This window comes from Pongo abelii, chromosome 1, assembly GCF_028885655.2.
Source record: "Pongo abelii isolate AG06213 chromosome 1, NHGRI_mPonAbe1-v2.0_pri, whole genome shotgun sequence".
NCBI lineage: Eukaryota > Metazoa > Chordata > Mammalia > Primates > Hominidae > Pongo > Pongo abelii.
Window position 1 is genome coordinate 46,691,998 of NC_071985.2, and position 23,288 is coordinate 46,715,285.

The window sequence follows — 23,288 nt, forward strand, 5'->3', positions numbered from 1 at the left end:
ATTCTAGAATTTGTAAGAATCCAATAATCAAAATTAAGAATACAGTGAAATCTTGGCTGGACATGGTGGCTCACGCCCATAATCCCAGCACTTTGGGAGGCCGAGGCCGGCGGATCACGAGGTCAAGAGTTCAAGACCAGCCTGGCCAATGTGAAACCCTGTCTGTAGTAAAAATACAAAAATTAGGTGGCGCACACCTGTAATCCCAGCTACTCGGAAGGCTGAGGCAGGAGAATCGCTTGAACCCAGGAGGCGGAGGTTGCAGTGAGTGAGCCGAGATCGTGCCACTGCACTCCACCCTGGGACAGGGAGAGATTCCGTCTCAAAAAAAGAAAGAAAAAATACAGTGGAACCAGCATGGGCAACATAGTGAGACCCTGTCTCTACAAAAAATAAAATAAATAAAATAGCCTGGTACGGTGGTACCTGCTTGTAGTCCCAGCTACTTTTGAGGCTGATATGAGAGGATCACTTGAGCCCAGGAGTTAGAAGCTTCAGTGAGCTATGATGATGGCCACTATACTCAAGCCCGGGCAACAATGAGCCCCTGTCTCTAAATTTAAAGTTCACTGGAATGCTTTAACAGCAGCTTAGGCACAACTGAGGAGAGAACTAGAAAACTAGGGGCTAGACATAACTAACAGTAGATGTGTAAGACCACAACACAAAACCTTATATGACATTACTGAGAGAAAGTAAAAGAAAACAAATTCATGGGGCCAGGAAACTATAGCCCACAGGCCAAATTCATTCAGCCAGTACCTACTGAGGCTCAGAAACTTTCAAGCTAAAAATAGTTTTTACTTTTTTTTTTTTTTTTTGAGACAGGGTCTTACTCTATTACCTAGCCTGGAGTGCAGTGGCACAATCACAGCTCACTGCAGCGTCGACCTCCCAGGCTCAGGTGAGCCTCCCACCTGGGCCTCCTGAGTAGCTGGGAACACGGGCACGTGCCAGCGTGCCCAGCTAATTTGTATTTTTGGTAGAGACAGGGTTTGCCGTGTTGCCCAGGCTGGTCTCAAACTCTTGGGCCCAAGTGATCCTTCTACCTTGGACTCCCAAAGTGCTGGAATTACAGGTGTGAGCCACTGCACCTGGCTGGTTTTTATGTTTTGTAAATGGTTATATAAGTATCTCCAATTCTGCCTCAGCCCACAAAGCTTAGAATACTTATCTAACCCTTTTAAGAAAAAAGTTGGTTAACTCCTAATATTGTTAACAATCTCAACTTCAGACTGGTGTATAAATTCAGTAAATCCCAGTCAAAAACTCAAAAAGTTTGTGTGTGTGAAATTCAACAAACGTGATTGTAAAAGTTAAATGAAAATGCAGAGGAACAGGAGTAGCCGAGACAGTCATGGAGAAAAACAAGGTGGGAGAATTTTTCTATTGGACAGACAGTGTAGCTTGTCACAAGGATAGACAAATAGACTAATGGAACAAAAGAGCTCAGAAACAAACCCATGCATATATATGGACACTTGATTTATGATAAAGGTAGGAGTAATGATTTGGAGGGGGCATGAGGAGAGCTTCTGCAATGCTGGTAATGTTCTACATTTAAAAATCTTGATAGTTGCTATGTAATAAATTGAGCTGTACATCTTCTGTGTACTTTTCTGAACATGTTTTCACAATAAGGTTTTTATTTTTCTTGGGACAGGGCCTCACTCTGTCACTGAGGCTGGAGCACAATGGCATGATTGTGGCTCATTGCAACCTCGAACTCCGAGGGTCAAATGATCCTCCTGCCTCTTAGCCTATGAGTAGCTGGGACTACAGCTGCATGCTGCTGTGCCCGGCTATTTTTTTTTTTTTTTTTTTTTTTTTGGTAGAGGTGGGGTCTCACTGTGTTCCCCAGGCTGGTCTGGAACTCCTGGCCTCAAGTGATCCTCCTGCTTCAACCTCCCAAAATGCTGGGATCACAGATGTGAGCCACCGTGCCTGGCAACAGTAAGATTTTTAAAAGAATGTAAGTAGTGGTTCTATACAAAGCCCACTTTTCTAAACATCAGTTCTTCCCTTCAAAATCAGATAGCATTTCATTTCCATTATCTCCTAAATGTATACATATTTAAAAATTAAACACCTGACTCTACTTCCTCACTTCCAAGGATGATAAATTTCATAAGCATAAGGACTCAGAATAAATATCCTATTTGCTCTTGGTGCATGGCCTAGTGTCTGACAAATTTATAATAGTTCAGTAAATAGTTTTGAAGAGAATTTAAAATAAACTTTGCTGAATACTGTTATCATTTTAAGGGGACTAATTTAACGAAGTTCATGCAGACTTTTGAAAATGGAGCTAGAGGTTAGAGCGAATTATATTTATTTTTTGGTTTACTTTCTTTTTTCTTTACATAAATAACTTTATTTTTCCTTACATAAATAACAGTGGAAAACCAAAATTTGTGGTCATCTCTTTAAAAATTGAGAATTATGTACAAAAAACTTACATAAATTAAAAGAATGAGTAAATTTACAGGTGTAAATGTAAACCGCTTCTAGCTCAAGACTTAACACTAATAGACCAGCAAGACAGAAATGAAACTGGTTCAGGAGCTCTTGCCAGGCTCTAGAAAAATCCTAGAATGGCTGGGCGCAGTGGATCACCTAAGGTCGGGAGTTTCAGACTAGCCTGACCAACATGGAGAAACCCTGTCTCTACCAAAAATACAAAATTAGCCAGCTGTGGTGGCGCATGCCTGTAATCCCAGCTACTTGGGAGGCTGAAGCAGGAGAATCGCTTGGACCCAGGAGGCGGAGGTTGCAGTGAGCCAAGATCGCACCATTGCACTCCAGCGTGGGCAACTGGAGCGAAACTCTGTCTCAAAAAAAAAATAAAAGGAAAATCCTGGAACACTGAGCTCTCCGACACATTAGTACCTGCACAGTTAAGGAGACTGCAGCTCACACAGACTCACCAAGCCACAGACTTCCCTCCCACAAGCATGTCCTCACCTCAGCCATGAAGTTACTGAGCCACATGTACTAAGGGTATAAATCAAAGATATGTACAGGGTATTAAACAAATACCAAGGGAACAGTTAAAGTCAAAATCAGCAACAAGTTCTACAATCCAGTGCTGATACACAAGTTTCAAGGACCAGTTCTTTTGAAAGGCTTATTCTGGTTTATTGAGGCTAGCATGAGGTGTATGCATTTGCCAGGGGCAAATTTATACTTCTACATTAATCCATGAAGCACATGACACGCATCTGCTTGCAGTCCATTTAGAAGCATCTGCAGTGGGTGATGGAGGGGCTTGACTCATCCTGCTCCTGCTTGATGATCCACATCTGCTGGAAGGTGGCCAGGATGGAGCTGCCAATCCACACAAGGACTTGTGCTCAGGGGAGGTGATGATCTTCTTGGAGCTGGGCACCAGGGTCGTGATCTTCTGCATCTTGTAGGTGATGCCCAGGTACACAGGGGTGTCACCAGACAGCACCACGTTGGCAAGCAGGTCCTTGCGGATGTGCACATCATACTTTATGGAGTTGAAAGTGGCCTGGTGGATGCCACAAGATTCCATACCCAAGAAGGAGGGCTGGAACAGCGCCTCCAGACACTGGAGCCACTTGGACAGCTCCTAGATCTTCTCCAGGGAGGAGGAGGACGCTGTGGTGGCCATTTCCGCAGCTTCTCCTTGATGTTGCGCACGATCTCCCATTTGGCTGTGGTGGTGAAGCAGTAACTGGGCTCCCTGAAGATCTCCATGGGGTGGTCGGTCAGGTGCCAGTCATCCAGATGCAGGATAGCATGGGGGAAGGCATAGCCCTTGTAGACGGGCACCGTGTGGGTCTCGGCTGTGTATGATAATACCAGTGGTGTGACCAGAGGTGTACAGGGACAGCACAGCCTGGATGGCCATGTACCTTGCTGGGGTGTTGAACGTCTCAATCCGAGTCATCTTATTTCTGTTGGCCCTGGGGTTCAGAGGGGCCTCAGGCAGCAGCACTGGGTGCTCCTTGGGAGCCATGTGCAGCTAATTGTAGAAGGTGTGGTGCCAGATCTTCTCCATGTCATCCCAGTTGGTGATGATGCAGTGGTCCACGGGGCACTTTCAGGGTCAGGATGCTGCACTTGCTCTGGGCCTCATCACCCAGGTAGGAGTCCTTCTGGCCTATGCCCACCATCATGCCCTGGTGCCAGGGATGCCCATTGATGGAGGGGAACATGGCTCAGGGGGAACTGTACCCAGCAAAGCCAGCTTTGCATGTGCTGGAGCCATTGTCAATGACAAATGCCATGATCTCTTCTTCCATTGTGATCAGCAGAGGAGCAGGCAGTGGAGTGATGGGAGAACTCAGAGTGTGGGCTGGTGGTGAGTGGGCGAGTTACATTTCTGATACAGGAATAGTCGGGGGGCCAGGTGTGGCAGTTCACACCTGCAATCCCAGCACTTTGGGAGGCCAAGGCAGGAAAATTGCTTGAGTTCAGGAGCTTGAGGTTACGGTGAGCCAAGATCACACCACTGCACTCCAGCCTGAGTACCAGAGACTCTGTTTCAAAAAAAAAAAAAATAGAATAGGTACTATACTTTTTTCTCAATGCTGTTTGAAAAAGACAGTGAAAACAGTTATACAGGTTAGTGAGAGAGTATTTCAATGTGGTCGTGACCATGGCTAAGTCTTCAGAGGGTAAGGGAATAAAGATGTTAACCTCAGCAGGTGCAACTTTTTTTTTTTCCTTTTCTTTTTTTTTTTTAGAAAGAGTCTCCCTCTGACACCTAGGCTGAGTGCAGTGGCGTGATCTCCTCTCACTGCAACCTCCACCTCCCAGATTCAAGAGATACTCGTGCCTCAGCCTCCTGAGTAGCTGGGACTATAGGCATGTGCCGCCACGCCCAGCTAATGTGCTAACCAACCATTCAATTATGACCAAGATTTTCTTGTGTTTGGAAAATTAAATTCCTGGAATCTGTAGGTGTCAGAATTTAGAGTTAAGTGGCAGGAGTGTCCATCAAATTCACCTGAAGTCAGCTGAAACTTAGAATGCATTTTGCCTCGGAGAGAAACAATAGATGTTGAGTAGTTTTTAACGTATGACACAAGCCCATATGTGTACCGGAAGCACAGCGCCATAACAAACAATTCTAATGTTGAATGCCAGGAGCAAGGCCTCTGCTGCTGTGAGGGCAGGGTCCCTTCACAATCCAAACCTGGTGACCCCAGACAGTCTATTTCAAGTTGGGGATCAGGATAAACTCTGACTTACATAATGATAGGGAAACTACTGAGGAGATAGAATGTGGGCTGGGAACACTTACTGCCTCAAGGAGGTAAGAGGAGAGTGAGCAACTCCATGGGTTTATACATCATCCCTTCTCCCCTGTGTCCTGAATGGGCCCTGAAACGAGATGTAAAATAGGCATTGGCTGGAAACTGGGGGTTCTATCCTAGGGAGCAGTTGCCTGAGTCAAAGGGGAAATAAATTTCAAGCTAAGACGGTAAGAAAAGAAAGCTCATATCGACACTCAGCTTGGGCAACTGTTCTAAGGTATTTGTAAGAAATTCCAGGCCAAGCACGGTGGCTCACACCTGTAATCCCAGCACTTTGGGAGGCTGAGGCGGGTGGATCACCTGAGGTCAGGAGTGGAAGACCAGCCTGGCCAACATGGTCAGTCTCTACAGAAAATACAAAAAAATTAGCTGGGCATGGTGGTGGGTGCCTATAATCCCAGCTACTTCGAAGGATGAGGCAGGAGAATCGCTTGAATCCAGGAGGCCAAGGTTGCAGTGAGCTGAGATCGCGCCATTGCACTCCAGCCTGGGTGGCAGAGCAAGACTCAGTCTCAAAAAAATAAAAAAAGAAAGAAAGAAATTCCACCATTTGAAAGCCAGGTACTGCCTATACAGTCTTGGCACTGGCTCAAGAATAAATCCTGAAACATGGTCCTGGTCTATCACTGTTTACCTTGATTCTTCACCACTAGGTTAACAGGATATTCTTGTTCCCATAAAAGCCTCTCCATCGAACTTCTTTTGTCCTTCCCTTGCCCAGACTGACAGGTGTTACTTCAATTCACAGTGTCACTTCATTGCTATGTGGTGGAGGAGGATGGGGAGGATATATAGAGAGAAAGGATGCAGGTTTATCAGGATACTTTGGATTGCTTGAAAACTAGAGTTGACCATGGGGTTAAGGAAACAGGAGCATGGAAAGCCAGGGTGACACCATTTTAAAATCAACTCCAGCTTAAAACCAGCAAGGCACATTCCTTGCCAGTCACGACCCATGGCCATAAGATGTCTTGAAGATGTTTTAGTAATGCCTGCAAGAACAAACTCCTATGACAGCAGAACGTCCAGCTGTCCCAATATTGCATAACAATATGTTTTAAAAATAATTATAGTTATGCTTTGACATACTTACTCAAATGCCAAGGATAACTTTCTTTTCTTTTTTTTTTTTTGAGACGGAGTTTGGCTCTTGTCACCCAGGCTGGAGTTCAGTGGCGTGATCTTAGCTCACTGCAACCTCTGCCTCCCGAGTACAAGCGATTCTCCTGCCTCAGCCTCCCGAATAGCTCGGAATACAGGCGCACAAACTGCTGGCATTACAGGCATGAGCCACTGCACCTGGCTGAGATTTTGTTTTTCTTATACAATTCAGTGAGTTCTAGATAAAATGGAAACATTAGAGACTAATTTGACACTGAGAAAAAAAATGTGAAAAAGGCTTCTTAAAAACCAAACTTCCAGCTGGGTGTGGTGGCTCCCGCTTGTAATCCCAGCACTTTGGGAGGTCAAAATGGGTGGATCACTTGAAGCCAGCAGTTTGAGACCAGCCTGGCCAACATGGTGAAACCGCATCACTACTGAAAATACAAAAATTACCCGGACATGGTGGTGCATGCCTGTAATCCCAGCTACTCGGAAGGCTGAGGCAGGAGAATTGCTTAAGCCTGGGAGATGGAGGTTGCAGTGAGCCATGATCACACCACTGCACTCCAGCCTGGGCCACAGAGTGAGACTCCATCTCAAAAACAACAACAACAACAACAAACAAACAAACACAAACCCTAAAAAATCCAAACTTCCATAAAGACTAACAAAAATTTTGGTTCATAGCTTTCCTTGGATTACTTGATGGATGTCTGAGTTATATCCAATTAAGAAAAGTTTATGATATGGAAAAACATGTTTCTAGGATTGTGGAATGATTTTCTCTATAAAATGCTTCTTAAGTTTTCAGATTCACAGACAAGTGAGTGCCCTTTGCGTTCCTTCCCTTCCCTGTGTTGTTCCTTTTCCTGTTGAGCCTTCTGAGCCCCAGGAGTCATGGGATGCTCATGGTTCTTTATATTCACTGGGAACTGGGGGTTATAGGCCCCTGTCCAGGGCTGTTGGATAAATTGAGGTTCAGAGGCATATTTGCCAGCACCTACTGGTTCTCAGTCCCCCTTGTCCCCTTTCTCGGCTGCATATTTGCTGTGTATGCCTCACTAGTGACACACGCAACCCTCAGCTTGTATGCCCTAAGCTTACACCTGTCATTTTCCTTCTGGTCTTGATGGTTTTCATTCTTTGGGTTGTTTAATTCAGCTTCTCTCTGGGCAGCATTGGAGGGCAAAAGCCTCCTGGGAACTAGTCTTATTGAGAAAAAGAATAATGTTGTCTAATTCAGAAGCCATCTAAGGGTCAATTCAAATTATGGACTTGAAAATGGTTACTTGGGCCGGGCACGGTGGCTCACGCCTGTAACCCAGCACTTTGGGAGGCTGAGGTGAGCAGATCACCTGAGGTCAGAAGTTCAAGACCAGCCTGACCAACATGGTGAAACCCCGTCTCTACTAAAAATACAAAATTAGCTGGGCGTGGAGGCACATGCCTGCAATCCCAGCTACTCGGGAGGCTGACGCAGGAGAATTGCTTGAACCCGGGAGGCGGAGTTTGCAGTAAGCCGAGATGGCACCATTGCACTCCAGCCTGGGCAACAAGAGCAAAACTCTGTCTCAAAAAAAAAGAAAAAAAGAAGAAAATGGTTACTTGGCTGGGTGTGGTGGCTCACACCTGTAATCCCAGCACTTTGGGAGGCCAAGGTGGGCAGATCACCTGAGGTCAGGGTTCAAGACCAGCCTGACCAACATGGAGAAACCCCCTCTCTACTAAAAATACAAAATTAGCTGGGCGTGGTGGCACATGCCTGTAATCCCAGCTACTCAGGAGGCTGAGGCAGGGCAGACACTTGAACCCGGGAGGCAGAGGTTGTGGTGAGCCAAGATCATGCCATTGCACTCCAGCTTGGGCAACAAGAGCAAAACTCTGACTCAAAAAAAAAAAAAGGTTACTTATGGCTGGGCACGGTGGCTCACGCCTGTAATCCCAATACTTTGGGAGGCTGAGGCAGGAGGATCACCTGAGGTCACAAGTTCGAGACCAGCCTGGCCAACATAGTGAAACACCGTCTCTACTAAAAACACAAAAATTAGCCAAGCGTGGTGGCAGGCACCTGTAATCCCAGCTACTCAGGAGGCTGAGGCAAGAGAATTGCTTGAACCCGGGAGGCAGAGGTTGCAGTGAGCCAAGATCATGCCACTGTACTACAGCCTGGGCGACAGAGCAAGACTCCATCTCGGGGGAAAAAAAAAAAAAAGCTGGGTGCAATGGCTCATGCCTGTAATCGCAGCACTTTGGGAGGCCAAGGTGGATGGATCACCTGAGGTTGGGAGTTCAAGACCAGCCTGATCAACATGGAGAAACCCCATCTCTACTAAAAATATAAAATTAGCCGGGTGTGGTGGCACATGCCTATAATCCCAGCTACTTGGGAGGCTGAGGCAGGAGAATCGCTTGAACCCGGGAGGTGGAGGTTGTGGTGAGCCAAGATCGTGCCATTGTACTCCAGCCTGGGCAACAAGAGTGAAACACCATCTCAAGAAAAGAAAATGGTTACTTATGAAAAAAGGTAGAAAGGAATGAGTAAGTAGGGGAGAGAGATGAAAAAAGTTTTGGAAATGAAGATGTATTTTTGGTAAGGCAAGTTATAAAGAGAGTAATTTTATATTAAAAAAAGGTAGCCGGGCACGGTGGCTCACACCTGTAATCCCAGCACTTTGGGAAGCCGAGGCAGGCGGATCACCTGAGGTCAGGAGTTCAAGACCAGCCTGGCCAACATGGTGAAACCCCATCTGTACTAAAAATACAAAAATTAGCTGGGAGTGGTGGCACGCGCCTGTAGTCCCAGGTACTTCGGAGGCTGAGGCAGGAGAATAGCTTGAATCCAGGAGGCAGAGGTTGCAGTGAGCCGAGATCAAGCCATTGCACTCCAGCCTGGGGGACAGAGTGAGAGACTCTGTCAAAAAAAAAAAAAGCTTTAACGCTTTAAATCTCAGTTTTTTTAGCAACCAAAATCCTAATAAACATAGCATAGGAATTATCTTGATAAAATGTAAACTTTTGGGGTTTCATTTTCTTGTTTTTTTGTTTTGTTTTTTGTTTTTTTTGAGATGGAGTTTTGTTCTTGTTACCCAGGCTAGAGTGCAATGGTGTGATCTTGGCTCACTGCAACCTCTGCCTCTTGGGTTCAAGCGATTTTCCTGCCTCGGCCTCCCTAGTAGCTGGGCTTACAGGGATGCGCCTCCACGCCCAGCTAATTTTGTATTTTTAGTAGAGATGGGGTTTCACCATGTTGGTCAGGCTGGTTTCAAACTCCTGACCTCAGGTAATCCACCCGCCTCGGCCTCCCAAAGTGCTGGGATTAAAAGCATGAGCCACTGTGCCCAGCCTGGTTAGTTTTTTAATACTGCCTCTGGCATACCTTGACAAAAAAGGAGGAATATAAACTAAAAAATAAAAAAACCCTAAGCCCCCCAACAGAGCAGAACCCCCTCTTGGACAAAGAGAATTTTAAAAATACCCTGAAAAAGGCCAGGCGCGGTGGCTCACGTGTGTAATCCCAGCACTTTGGGAGGCCGAGGCGGGCGGATCACGAGGTCAGGAGATCGAGACCACCCCGGTTAACATGGTGAAACCCTGTCTCTACTAAAAATACAAAAAATTAGCCGGGCATGGTGGCGGGCGCCTGTAGTCCCAGCTATTCAGGAGGCTGAGGCAGGAGAATGGCGTGAACCCAGGAGGCGGAGCTTGCAGTGAGCCAAGATCGCACCACTGCACTCCAGCCTGGGTGACAGAGCGAGACTCCGTCTCAAAAAAAAAAAAAAAAAAACCCCTGAAAAACTAGTTCAGGTTATAATGGGAAGCTGGGGGTCAGACATAGCTCACTATACATTTCCCCTCTTGGGATTCACATACAACTGGCCAGCATTAACATTAAAATAAAGATCATAAAACTAACAGAACAGATTATTTATGGCAATAAGATATCAAATTATAAGCAGGATCTATGACCAGGTGTGGGGTTAAGTCTTCACCACAGCGTAAACAAAGTCATATGTTACATGCATGTTTCTTCAATATACCTGTGTCAGGCAGGCCACTGCCATAAATATTCGTAGCTCCCCTATTCAACCAGGAGACTTAGTCTTATTAAAAACCTGGAAAGAAGGCTGGGCACAATGGCTCACGCCTGTAATCCTAGCACTTTGGGAGGCTGAGGTGGGTGGATCACCTGAGGTCAGGAGTTCAAGACCAGCCTGGCCAACATGGCAAAACCCCGTCTCTACTAAAAATACAAAAATTAGCCAGGTGTGGTGGTGGGTGCCTGTCATCCAAGCTACTCAGGAGGCTGAGGCAGGAGAATCATTTGCACTGGGAGATGGAGGTAGCAGTGAACCAAGATCATGCCACTGTACTCCAGCCTGGGCGACAGAGGAAGACTCTGTTAAAAAAAAAAAAAAAAAAAAACTTGGAAAGGAGGATCACCCAAAATCAATTACAACTAAAATGAAAGGGCCCTTATTGGGGAGTATTGTTAAGCACAGCACCTCCACTGCTGTTAAGCTTCAGGGACTCACTAGCTGAGTACACCTGTCCAAGATTAAACCTGTTTTTTACAAGTCCCCACAGGCACCTGAGAAAGACACCACAACCTACACTTGTGAACCCCTAGAAGACCTAAAGCTGTTGTTTTGCAAAGAAAGAGATAAGTAACATCCTCAGTCCCTCCTACAGGTACTCAATCTTCTTAACAACTCCCATCCCATACAGGTTTGCACCCCCAATGGATTATACCTGTGGCTATGTGGTCATCCATTCAATCAGCCTATAAATAACTTGTCTCTCATTTGGGATCATGGAAACCCATGGATACACAGTGTATTGATAATGTTTGGTTCGGGGGTCAATGTATAATAGAACAAGCAAAGCTCTTTAATATATAATTACATAACATCACTCACCTGAGAGCTAAGCAGGCAACTGGCCTTATATTGGCTGGGGTTGGGGCTGCCAATGGTTTATTGGCCGCGTAGGGAAAATTTGCCTATCCCAAGGCAACTCTTCGAAACTTTACTTCATTCTATAGACTGTCTTATAAAATGGGGGAGGCTTTAGATAAATAAAAACTCTTCCTTGATTCCTTAGCAAATATAGCAATGGATAATAGATTAGCACTAGATTACTTGGTTGAACAAGGGGGAGTATTTGCACTATAATCAATAAACCCTGCTGCACTCGTGTAAACGCCTCCAGTCAAATAGAAGAAGATCTACAGAAAATATATGAACAAACTGCCTGGTTGCATAAATATAACCAAGACGTCAATCCCTAGTTCATTACTAGGTAGCTTTATTTTAATCATTGATATGCCCGCCTTCAGTTGGATGCAACATTTGAGTTGTTTTGCTAGGGGTAGTGACAGGCAATGAATAGTGACAAGCCATGTCTTAACTGGTCAACCATTAAAAGTGCTCTTGTGGCCAGGCCTGGTGGCCCACACCTGTAATCCCAACACTTTGGGAGGCCAACACAGGCGGATCACCCGAGATCAAGAGTTCAAGACCAGCCTGGCCAACATGGTGAAACCCTGTCTCTACTAAAAATACAAAAAATCGGCCACCTCGTGTCTCCTCATTCCCGACATGTCCTGGGCTCCGAACGTCTCCTGAGGAGTGGCATGATTGAATCAGGGATTCCCTAGCCCCAGGTCCCCTTCTCTGTCATGCTCAGGATGAGGCTGCCCAGTTCTCAGGTGCAGGACAGCGGACAGAACTCAAAGTCATCCCTCTGCTCACCTGAGACAAATGAATGAATGATTGCTTCTTCTGCCCTATTGTTTATGCAAAAATGCAGATCCACTGAGCCAGACCAAGGCATCAGCGTGACTATTCCTTTACTCCCCACTCCATGTAAATTGTGTATTCAGTGAAAGGCTGATCAAAGACCCAAAAGAATGCAGCCTTTTGTCTCTTATCTACCTATGACCTGGAAGCCCCCACTTTGAGTTGTCCTGCCTTTCCAGACTGAACCAGTGTACACCTTACACATATTGATTGATGTCTCGTCTCCCCAAAATGTATAAAACCAAGCTGTGCCCCGACTACCTTTAGCACGTGTTGTCAGAATCTCCTGAGGCTGTGTCATGTCATGAGTGTGTGCTCAACCTTGGCAAAATAAACTTTCTAAATTGATTGAAAAAAAAAAATCAGCCAGGTGTGGTGCAGGCACCTGTAATCCCAGCTACTTGGGAGGCTGAGGCAGAGAACTGCTTGAACCCGGGAGGTGGAAGTTGCAGTGAACTGAGATCATGCCATTGCACTCCAGCCTGGGTGACAGAGCAAGACTCCATCTCAAAAAGATGCTCCCTCCTGAGTGTCACTGTTTTTTTGCCCTTCTTAGGACCTTTGATAGCTGTCTGGTTATTACCAATCTTAGCCCTTTACTTGTTTAACTCCTAGTGAAGTTTGTGTCTTCTAGATTACAATTCTGCATAATGCTGGCACAAGGCTTCCAGCCCATCCCATTTTCTGACCCAGGAAATAAAAACATCCGCCTTTGGGCCCATAGATGGGGCAAACAGATAATTTTTACTTCTCCAATCTTATGCCCATAAAATCAGCAAGAAGTTACAGAAGAATGACCTTCGCACCTCATCTCTCCTTAAGATTAAGAGATCTCTTATAAATCGAGGATTATGTTAGGGAAATAGGAGCATAGGAGAGCCAGGGTGATACCATTTTAAAAAATCAATTCCATCTAGGGGCCGGGCACGGTGGCTCACGCCTATGATCCCAGCCCTTTGGGAGGCCGAGGCAGGCGGATCACGAGGTCAGGAGATCGAGACCATCCTGGCTAACACAGTGAAACCCCGTCCCCACTAAAAATACAAAAAATTCTCTGGGCGTGGTGGCGGGTGCCTGTAGTCTCAGCTACTCAGGAGGCTGAGGCAGGAGAATGGCGTGAACCCGGGAGGCGGAGCTTGCAGTGAGCCAAGATCGCACCACTGCACTCCAGCCTGGGCAACACAGTGAGACTCTGTCTCAAAAAAAAAAAAAAAATCAACTCCGTCTAAAACCAGCAAGGCATATTCCTTGCCAGTCACCACCCGTGGCCATAAGATGTTTTGGCTAAGGAAGCAGTTTAGTAATACCTGCGAGGACAAACTCCTATGACAGCAGAATGTCCAGATGTCCTGACATTGAGTAACAATATATGGTTTTAAGATAGTTATAATCATGCTTTGAGGTACTTACACACTCAAATGCCAAGGATAACTTTCTTTCAATCAACAAACTCCTAAATTGTCATGCTGTCAGCCCACCAGCATGTAGACATAACTTAGCTTTAACATGGTTAAGACCCCTACATAAGAAGAGTTTAAAACAGGGATGGCACGTTCCTCCTCTTGCTTTCTGAGGACGCCTTGTGCACTCTGTGACTCGCCTTGAATTCCTTCCTGTGTGAGATCCAAGAACCCTCTCTTGGGGTCTGGATTGGACCCCTTTTTCCAGGAACAAATTCCTGAAGAGATGTGTGAAAATGGTGTGCCTGTGATGGCAAAGGAGTTGAGTAGGGTGATATAGAGTAGAGGAGGAGGAAAAGTTAGGAATAAAACTCTAAGCTAGAAGGCAGTCTGGATAATAGAAATAACTCCAAACAGCTTATAAGAGGATTAGTTTTAATCAGTTTGATGTAAAGAAGTATACTGCCAATGGCGGGGATGGGGGATTGTGTAACTTCCATAAATAACACTGAATGTCACTGTTTCAAATGTATTTATAATCCCTGGGTTAGAGTCAACTCAGGAATGGAAAGACGTTTTTAACTGGCTGACTCTACCAGCAGGTGGAATGAGTGCTTCATGAGGTGAGGAAAGCAAGAGATGATAGTGTTGAGTTTATGATGTTTTGAGTTTATTACCAGGTAGCTTTATTTTAATCATTGATAGGCCTGCCTGCAACATTTGAGTTGTTTTGCTAGGGGTAGTGACAGCCAATGAATAGCCGTGTCTTAACTCTTTATATACATGAGGTTTCAAAGCACTTATTTGGATGTTTGCCCACATTCTCTCACCTTGTCCCCTAACCAGAGGCACCTACTTTAGAGCTGGCAGCCTCATGGAGCCCATTAACAAGGATTGAGACCAAAGAATACTTTTCAGACTTTGAAGTTAACCTCTGCACTCTGGACTTAAACCTTCTTGAGTCACCTGAACAGGCATTTCGTTTCAAAACATTTCAGGACAGTTTTGAATGACATGGCTAGAGTCTTGTGTAAAAATGGGTGCAGGCATCCAGGGGACAGCTGGTCTGATGTCACACTGGCCAGTGACAGGGTCTTCCTGAGTTCTATCAGCACAAAGTCATATCAGCTGCAGATTTTCCTCAGGTAATTCAAGTCTCCAAGCCTGATTCTATACAAACTAGATGCAATCACCTGTCCACTGGGAAGTGGGGATGAATAGGAGATGGCGATGCTTTGGGTTCCTCTGGGATGTGCCTCACAAATACTAAGGGTAATCATTGGGTGGGGTGGCCAGTCATTTGATAAACCAAACACCAATTAACCCTCCCAAAAAGAAAGGGGCTAATTTGTTACACTTAGATATTTCGCAGTAAAACATTTCAACTAAGGAAAAGTTTGGAAAAAGGGAAAAGTATGTGAATGTTCTTTAGCATGGAACAATATGAAACCACCACTGGAAAAAAATAATGCACAAGTAACATCTAAGTACTACTCAGAATGCTGCAGTGATCACATCACTCCTCTGCTCAAAACCCCTCCATGGTTTGAAATTATATGCCAGGGAAATTATACGCAAGCTCTCCAGCCTAACATTGAAGGCCCCACGCCTCCTTTTCACCTCCACCCCACAGGCCGCCCTCAGTCTGCTTTGGCCAGCCCAGACCCCTTGCTCTTGCGGGAATCTGAGTCACCTGAACCTGAGCAGTTGCTCCGGTCAAAAGGAAAGTAAACGTCAACTACCGGCGCCTGCAATGTCCTTTCCCATGCCTGTCTGCCTATCCTACCCACCCCAGCCGCATCTTATCCCGCTCTGGAAACTCCCAGCAGTCGGTTCTCATCACAGCATCTTTCCTTCTGTAGTGGTTGCTGAACTTAAGTATACACCCTCCTCCAAGGCCGACACACTTTTCGAATCAGGTCAGCGGTGTCACCGGTGTAAAGTCCTAAAACTAAAACAGAACGAAGGTGTTTCCCCCAAAGATTCCACCTCGTAGACCTAGCACTCACCCCAACAGAGAAGAGGGTCGAGCCGGCCGGGAAGACGCGGACGCCCGAGACTCTGCCTCCGTTTGGCTTTACAAACTGCCCAATGACCCGCTGCGGCGGGAATGTTTCGTAAGCGGCCGGCCAATAACGGAGAGAGGGGCGGGCCTCGGTGGGGGCCTGGCCCAGTGAGAGTCGCGCGGGGGACGGCCTCTGTCCAGCTGCGACCCAATGGGAGTCCCCGCCAGGAGACACAACCGGCGGCCCTCCGAACATTTATAAGGCCACGCCAGTAACCGCGCGTTGGGATTCGTGGTGTTGCTTGAGACCCGTGTTGTGTCTGCAGTCAGCGACCCTCCACCTTCAACTACTGGATCAACCATGGTGCGGCATGCTGTGCGGGGGAGGGTGTCGCACGATGGGGAGGATGCCGGGGGCGCACGGGGGGTCGGTGGGAAGGGCCCGCAGCGCAAAAAGGAAGGGCGCCCCGGCAGTCCAGGGTGTGGGGTGGGCTGCGCGGGGCTGCTAGGGGTGTTTGGGCGTTCAGGGCGAAGGTGGGCTCTGCAGAAAGCCCGGGGACGCCCGAGGAGTCCCGGCACCACTTTTCTACCCTGCTGCCCCTACGGGAGGCGGTGCGAGCTAGAAACGTTCTGAGCTCCCCAGAAGCGCTGCGGGACTAGGGAGGCTGGCGAGCGGTAAAGCGTGGGCGAGAACGTGGTGGGGTCGCTTGTGCGCTTCGCGCAAGGTCGGGCAGCGGAGTCGGCTCTGCGGCTCTGCGCTCTGGAGCCTGGAGGGGATCTAGGGCCCGCCCCGTATTTCTCCCGCTGCGGTCCTGGACGAAGAGGTGCCCGCTTGTAGCTGCGGTCCCCGCCTCCCTCTGAGATCACACTCCCGCGCAGGAGGCAAGGCCCAGGATGATTGGGAAGCTCTAACAGGTTTCTCCAGTTCAAAACCTGTTCCCCTGAATGTCTTTGTCTTGGGCTCCCGACTCTGGCCAGAGGTAGAGGTCCTCGCCCTTTGGCCCGATACTTGACTAGGGATTCTTGTAAGCTCTTGGGGCCTTGAAAAGAATGTTCTTGACTCCACTTTTCTCCTGTTTGGTGCCCAAGGACTTGAGGTCCCTCTGTTAAAACTGAGAACTTGCCTGGCCAGGCGCGGGTGGCTCACGCCTGTAATCCCAGCACTTTGGGAGGCCAAGGCGGGCGGACCACCTGAGGTCGGGAGTTCGAGACCAGCCTGACCAACATGGAGAAACCCGTCTCTACTAAAAATACAAAATTGGCCAGCCATGGTGGCGCATGCCTGTAGTCCCAGCTACTCGGGAGGCTGAGGCAGGAGAATCGCTTGAACCTGGGAGACTGAGGTTGCGTTGAGCGGAAATCCCGCCATTGCACTCTAGCCTGGGCAACAAGAGCGAAACTCCGTCTCAAAAAAATCAAAGCAAAAAAAAAAAAAAAAAACCTGAGAACTTGGGGTGGGTACACAGAGGTCCCTGTACCCCCCGGAAACCTCTTGATCCCCGCCTCGCTCTGAGCCCCCTTAAAGGCTCTGAGGCTGTCTTAGAGGGTAGTTCCTAAGACTGTTAAACTGTTGCCTACTGTCACCCTAGAAGATCCCTTCTACATCTGGGAGGTGCTCGGCCCTTTTAAATTGGTGCCCTAGACTGTGGGTTGGGTGAAGGACCAGAAGATGGGAGGGAGGGTTTATCCATTATAGGAGTTACCTGAGTGAAAAGAGTCGAAAGGTGGGGTGGGTCTTCTGGTCTCCGCTGCGACGCTTAATGAAGGAGTACTGGCTTGGATTAGCTTGCCTGTACTGCAGTTGGCAGGGACAGGTGTCTAGAGTAGGTGCCTGTCCCCCCAAAAGGGGAGTTTGTGGGTGAGCTTTCAGAAGGCTAGCTCTAACTCCAAGGCTGCTTCCTCAGTTGATCCACAGGTCTGAACTTAGTCTTCTGCCCTTTTGGGATGTGGGGGAGACAGTTGCTGCCCATGGGAGACCTCCTTTTCTAGGCCCCAGTGCTTGAATCTAGAAGCTCTTGGTGGGCCTGTCTTGGAATACAGGACTCTGAGCTTTCCCAAGGCACCCCAAACAGCAGGGAGGACACTGTGCAGTGGGATTTGGCTATTTGGTTTTGGCTTTCTCTAGTTCCTGCCCCAGAGACCTAGGCATAACCACCTTCTTAAGCTCTGAGTGAATGAAGGAAAATGAGGGCCTGAAGGTGGTTTGGCTTAAAATATGGGAAGACTTGGAAAGAGAACCGAGTCTTCTGGACTTTGGTTCTTTGGTTTGCTTTTGCTTTTTTTTTTGAGATGGAGTCTTGCTCTGTCACCTAGGCTGTAGTGCAGTGTTGTGATCTCGGCTCACTGCAACCTCTGCCTCCCGGGTTCAAGTGATTCTCCTGCCTCAGCCTCCTGAGTAGCTGGGACTACAGGCGCCCACCACCACGCCCGGCTAATTTTGTATTTTTAGTAGAGACGGGATTTCACTATGTTGGCCAGGATAATCTCGAACTCCTCACCTCAGGTGATCTGCCTGCCTTGGCCTCCCAGAGTGCTGGGATTATAGGCATGAGCCACTGCACCCTGCCAGTCATCTGAACTTTGGACTAGGTAACACTAAGCTTCAGCCTTCAGGGAGGAAAGACAAGGGGTGCTCCCAGGGAAGGCTTTTCAAGTCCCCACCTTTCACTCCACACCACTCAGGGCATATTCCTCTGCTCACCCTCGCAGTGTGAGTGCATCTCCATCCATGTGGGCCAGGCCGGAGTGCAGATGGGCAATGCCTGCTGGGAGCTGTACTGCCTGGAGCACGACATCCAGCCCAGTGGCACCATGCCCAGCCACAAGGCCCTGGGGAGCAGTGATGACTCCTTCAACACCTTCTTCAGGGAGACCCAGCCTGGCAGGCATGTGTCCTGGGCTGTCTGTGGACCTGGAGCCTGCTGTCATAGGTGAGTAGACAGAGGAGTGGGGGCTCCTTCCCCCAGGCCATAGTTTTTGTTAGCGCCAATGTCAGATGGGAGCTCTGCTTAAGGGGAAAATACTTGAGATGGAAGCAGTCTTCTGCCATGAACAGCATTGAAGTCTGAAGTCTATTGCTTTTGTCTAGACTGTGTTCTCAGAAGGGGTCCTGGGGGCTTCCTGTATTGAGAGGAAGATCATTCGCACAGCTCTGCCAGGAAACTGCCAGATAGGAGTCAGGGATCAGGCTTAGAATGCAGACTGCAGAAAGGAGCAGATGTAAAAGCAGAAATTTCAAACTTGCTTTTCCCTGTCCTCAGACTCTTGAGGGTGGCCCATTGCGTAAGAAGCAGGGAGCCAAGAACATTCATACTGGCCTCCTGCTTAGCCTTAACTGAAATAGGCCCCCACGTAGGACGCGGGCCTATGTGAACTTGGCTGTTGCTGGCTTCCGGAGGCTTTCCTGCTTCCTCCCTTCTGCATCTGGATCTCCTCAGTTTCCTAATCATGACAATTCTACCTCCTCCATTTTTTAAAGCTGTTATTTTAGATGTTAAATGGTGGACTGGGTTTCTTCATTAGTGTGTATTCTTTTTTTTTCTTTTCTTTTTCCATGGTGAAAATTTACATTAGTCTGTATTCTTACCCCATTCGAAAGTGAAGTGAGATTCTCCTTAACACCACTCTGATTCCTCACCTAGCACAATGAAGTGGCTGTGATCAGAGGGAAGGGACCACTGAAGGTGCCACCTGCTTTCCCCATCTCAAGCCCAGGCAGGACCCGGCCTTAGAAGTGGGTCTCTGGTCGGGAGGCTGAGGCAGGAGAATTGCTTGAACCCGGGAGACGGAGGCTGTGGTGAGCCAAGATCGCGCGATTGCACTCCAGCCTGGGCAACAGAGTGAAACTCCATCTCAAAAAAAAAAAAAAAAGGAAAAGAAAAGAAAAAGAAGTGGGGGCCTCTGGGATGCCATGCATCATCACTCTGTTGAGCAGTTGTACCTGGGGAGGCTTAGCAGCAAAGGTTCTGGTGTCTGGCATTCCCTTGGGGAATGAACCAGCTTGTTTTACCTTTGTTCTTTCTTCCCCTCAAGATGGGGTAAGAACTGACATTTATAGGCAGCTCTTCCACCCTGAACAGCTGATATCTGGCGTGGAAGATGCTGCCAACAACTATGCCCGTGGCCACTACACTGCGGGGAAGGAGATCATCGATTTGGTGCTGGAGCGAATCTGAAAACTGATGAGCAGGCCTCTGGCACCTACAGGAGGTCATTGCATCCTTAACCCTCTTCCTGGCTCGGAGGCAACCACAGCCTGTGCTCGTACCTGACATCATTCCTCTGGCCTGTCAAGTCCACTCAGCTTCTCCTAAGGGGATATGTGTTTTCTGTCCTGGGTACGGATCTAGGGTTGGAAACCTGAATAACCTACTCTGCCTTGAGTTTGTGGACTCAAGCTTCTGCCCTGGTTGTTCCTCACTTTGCCAGGTCTGTCTGATCCAAGCCTTCTTTGACCTTTGATCCATCTCTACAGCAGCTCAGCTTGTTGTTCTTAGACTCCTATGCAGATCTGTCCAGGTGGGAGGGGCTCCTATTTAGCACTCAACCATTTCTCCAGTTCACCCTTCCCCTATCCGAGGCATTGAGAACCACGAATGAGGCTGCCTGTGAGCCAGGACTTTGGCCCTGTTGCTGTAGAGGGATTGCCTGGACATACTCCCTGCTGCTCAGTAGAGACTGAGGACTTGGAAGTGACCTGAGGAGTAGGATTCTGTGCTCCCTTCCTCAAGAATGAAAATAAAATACCTCCTAGGGTTAGACTTCTTTTATACTGTCACTACCATATGTCTGGTATAGACTGATGATTTTCTTACCCAAGAAACAGCTGTATCAGAATCGCGTGGAGTACTTGTTAAAGCTGCGGGTTCCTGGGTTCCAGTCTGAGGTGAGGCCTGCTAATCTGTATGTTCAACAGGATGCCACCACCACTCCCACTCTGCTGTAACTAGGGGGCAGGGCAACAAAACAGAGAGGGCCTGGCTCTCTGACTGCAAATCCTCTGTCCTGCCTCATCCCTACCATTGCATATGCACAACACTGCCTTTCCAAGTCATCTTTTCCCTAGGAACTCCAAGCCTCCTGTAGGTGATCTTTTTTTTTTTTTTTTTCTTTTTTGAGAGAGTTGCTCTGTCGCCTAGGCTGGAGTGCCACTAGTGGTGCAGTCACAGCTCACTGCAACCTCCACCTCCTGGGTTCAAACAGTCCTCCCGCCTCAGCCTCCTGAGTAGCTGGGACTACAGGTGCACACTGCAACACCCAGATACTTTTTGTGTGTTTTTGTAGAGTTGGGGTGTTGCCATCCCAGCACTTTGGTAAGCCAAAGTGCTGGGATTACAGGCGTGAACCACCACACCTGGACAGGTGATCTTTTTTTACCTCTATGGAGGTGAAGCAAAAGGACACAAGGGAACTTTCTCGGGGTGATGGGAATTTCTGTATCTCTGTTGGTTTGGTTATATAGGTGTCTATGCATGTCAAATCATTCATTGTACGTCCAAAAGATGCACACACTTAAGTGTAAACTATACTTCAAAGTCTTTCTAAAATACAGAAGTGAATGCAAGTGTAGTTGGTAATAGTAGCTTTCAACACAGAAGTTTCCTCAGGAGAAGAGGGTTGGGACAGGTGACATGGCATCTACATCCTTAACGATGTTATCTCCTACTCCAGACAGACCAGTGCACCAGGCTTCAGAGCTTCTTGATCTTCCATAGTTTTGGGGATGGCACTGGCTTAGGCTTTACCTTCCTGGTGATGGAGCGGCTTTCTGTTGACTATGGCAAGAAGTTCAAGTTGGAATTTGCTATCTAGCCAGTCCCCCAAGTGTCCATGACAGTTGTAGAACCCTATAACTCCATCTTGACCACCCACACCACCCTGGAGCACTCAGACTGCCTTCATGGTAGACAATGAGGCCATCTATGAGCTCTGCTGCCACAACCTGCGCCCTACCTATACCAACCTGAACTGCCTCATCAGCCAGATTGTGTCCTCCATCACTGCTTCCTTGTGTTTGATGGTGCCCTCAGCATGGACCTTACAGAGTTCCAGACCAATCTGGTGCCCTACCCTCGCATCCACTTTCCCCTGGTGACCTACTCACCTATTATCTCAGCTGAGAAAGCCTACCATGAGCACCTCTCAGTGGCAGAGATCACCAGTGCCTACTTTGAGCCCTCCAATCAGATGGCCAAGTGTGACACTCGCCACGGCAAGTACATGGCCTGCTGCCTGCTCTACCATGGAGAAGTGGTGCCCAAGGATGAGAATGCCACCATCACCACCATTAAAACCAAGCGAATATTTGTTTTGCAGACTGGTGTCCCACAGGTTTCAAGGCAAGTGGGGGTAAAGGGCAGTTAGCACATGGCCTGTGTACCTGCTGAGAAGGGAGCTTCCTGCAGGGCAGGTGTGAGGAACAAATGCACAGGATCTCACTGTCACCCAGGCTGGAGTACACTGGCATCATCATGGCTCACTGCAGCCTCGACCTCCTGCGCTCAAGCAGTCCTCCTGCGTCAGCCTTCTCAGTAGCTGGGACCACAGGTTTGTGCCATCACACCCTGCTAACTTTGTATTTTTTGGAGAGGTGGGGCTTCACCATATTGCCCGGGTTGGTCTCAGACTCCTGCACATGGGTGATCCACCTACAGTGGCCTCCCAAAGTGTTACAGGTGTGAGCCACTGTGCCCTGCTAGAGGATGCCTTTAACTGGATAGATCTCAGCTGGTCTAGAAGCCAGGCCTTTGGACTGTAAGCCAGGGTGGGTTCTACTTGAAAGATCGCCTTGTTGAAAGGAAAGTATCAATTTCATTTTACTTAGCCTGGTAAAAAGGCGTTCCCTGGGGCTGCCAGTCACATGGGGAGAATGGCCTCCTCATCACTTGTGCTAGGGACATAACCCGTGCTATAGGCTCCTGCTCAGAAGGGAAGGCTTTCAGAAGCCAGAGAGGCCCATTATCAGATGATGGGGAAAGTGCGGATGAGAAGGTCAGAGGCTTCTTGTGTTCTGCGTCTGTGGATGCGTTCTCTTCCTTTTGCAGTAATGAGGAAGAAGCACTCATTTATGCCCCACCCTGTTATCAGTTGACCTTCCCAGGGTGCTGGGCATATGACCTAGTTTGCTTTATGGGTTTTGTTGTGAGGTAAGACTCCAGAAAGATTAAATATGGCAGCTGTGGCATTAGAAAACATATATAGCGGCCGGGCGCAGTGGCTCACTTTGGGAGGCCGAGGTGGGCGGATCACAAGGTCAGGAGATGATCGAGACCATCCTGGCTAACACGGTGAAACCCCGTCTCTACTAAAAATACGAAAAAAAATTAGCCAGGCGTGGCGGCATGCCCCTGTAGTCCCAGCTGCTGGGGGAGGCTGAGGCAGGAGAATGGCATGAACCTGGGAGGCGGAGCTTGCAGTGACCCAAGATCGCGCCACTGCACTCCAGCCTGGGCAATAGAGCAAGACTCCGTCTCAAAAAAAATAAAATAAAAAAAGAAAACATATATAGCTTTCCTGCCCCGTGACACTGCTGTGGACATGACCACAACGGAAGGAGAGGCAGGAATAATAGCTGCTTGCTAGTGTGGAAGAGTTGTCCTGTAGCTCAGAAATGGAAATGAGGGGTAGGATATCTGGGAAACAGACTGTTGCTGCCTCCATATTAGGAAGATCTTTAGCTGCTTAAGGGAACAGT

At 47.9% G+C, this 23,288-nt stretch overlaps 2 pseudogenes; one reads left to right on the plus strand and one right to left on the minus strand.

Annotated features, from left to right (window-relative positions):
* Positions 1 to 15,709, minus strand: LOC129048366 (uncharacterized; annotated as a pseudogene).
* Positions 15,490 to 23,288, plus strand: part of LOC100443790 (tubulin alpha chain-like) — a 22,062-nt pseudogene continuing 14,263 nt past the window's right edge.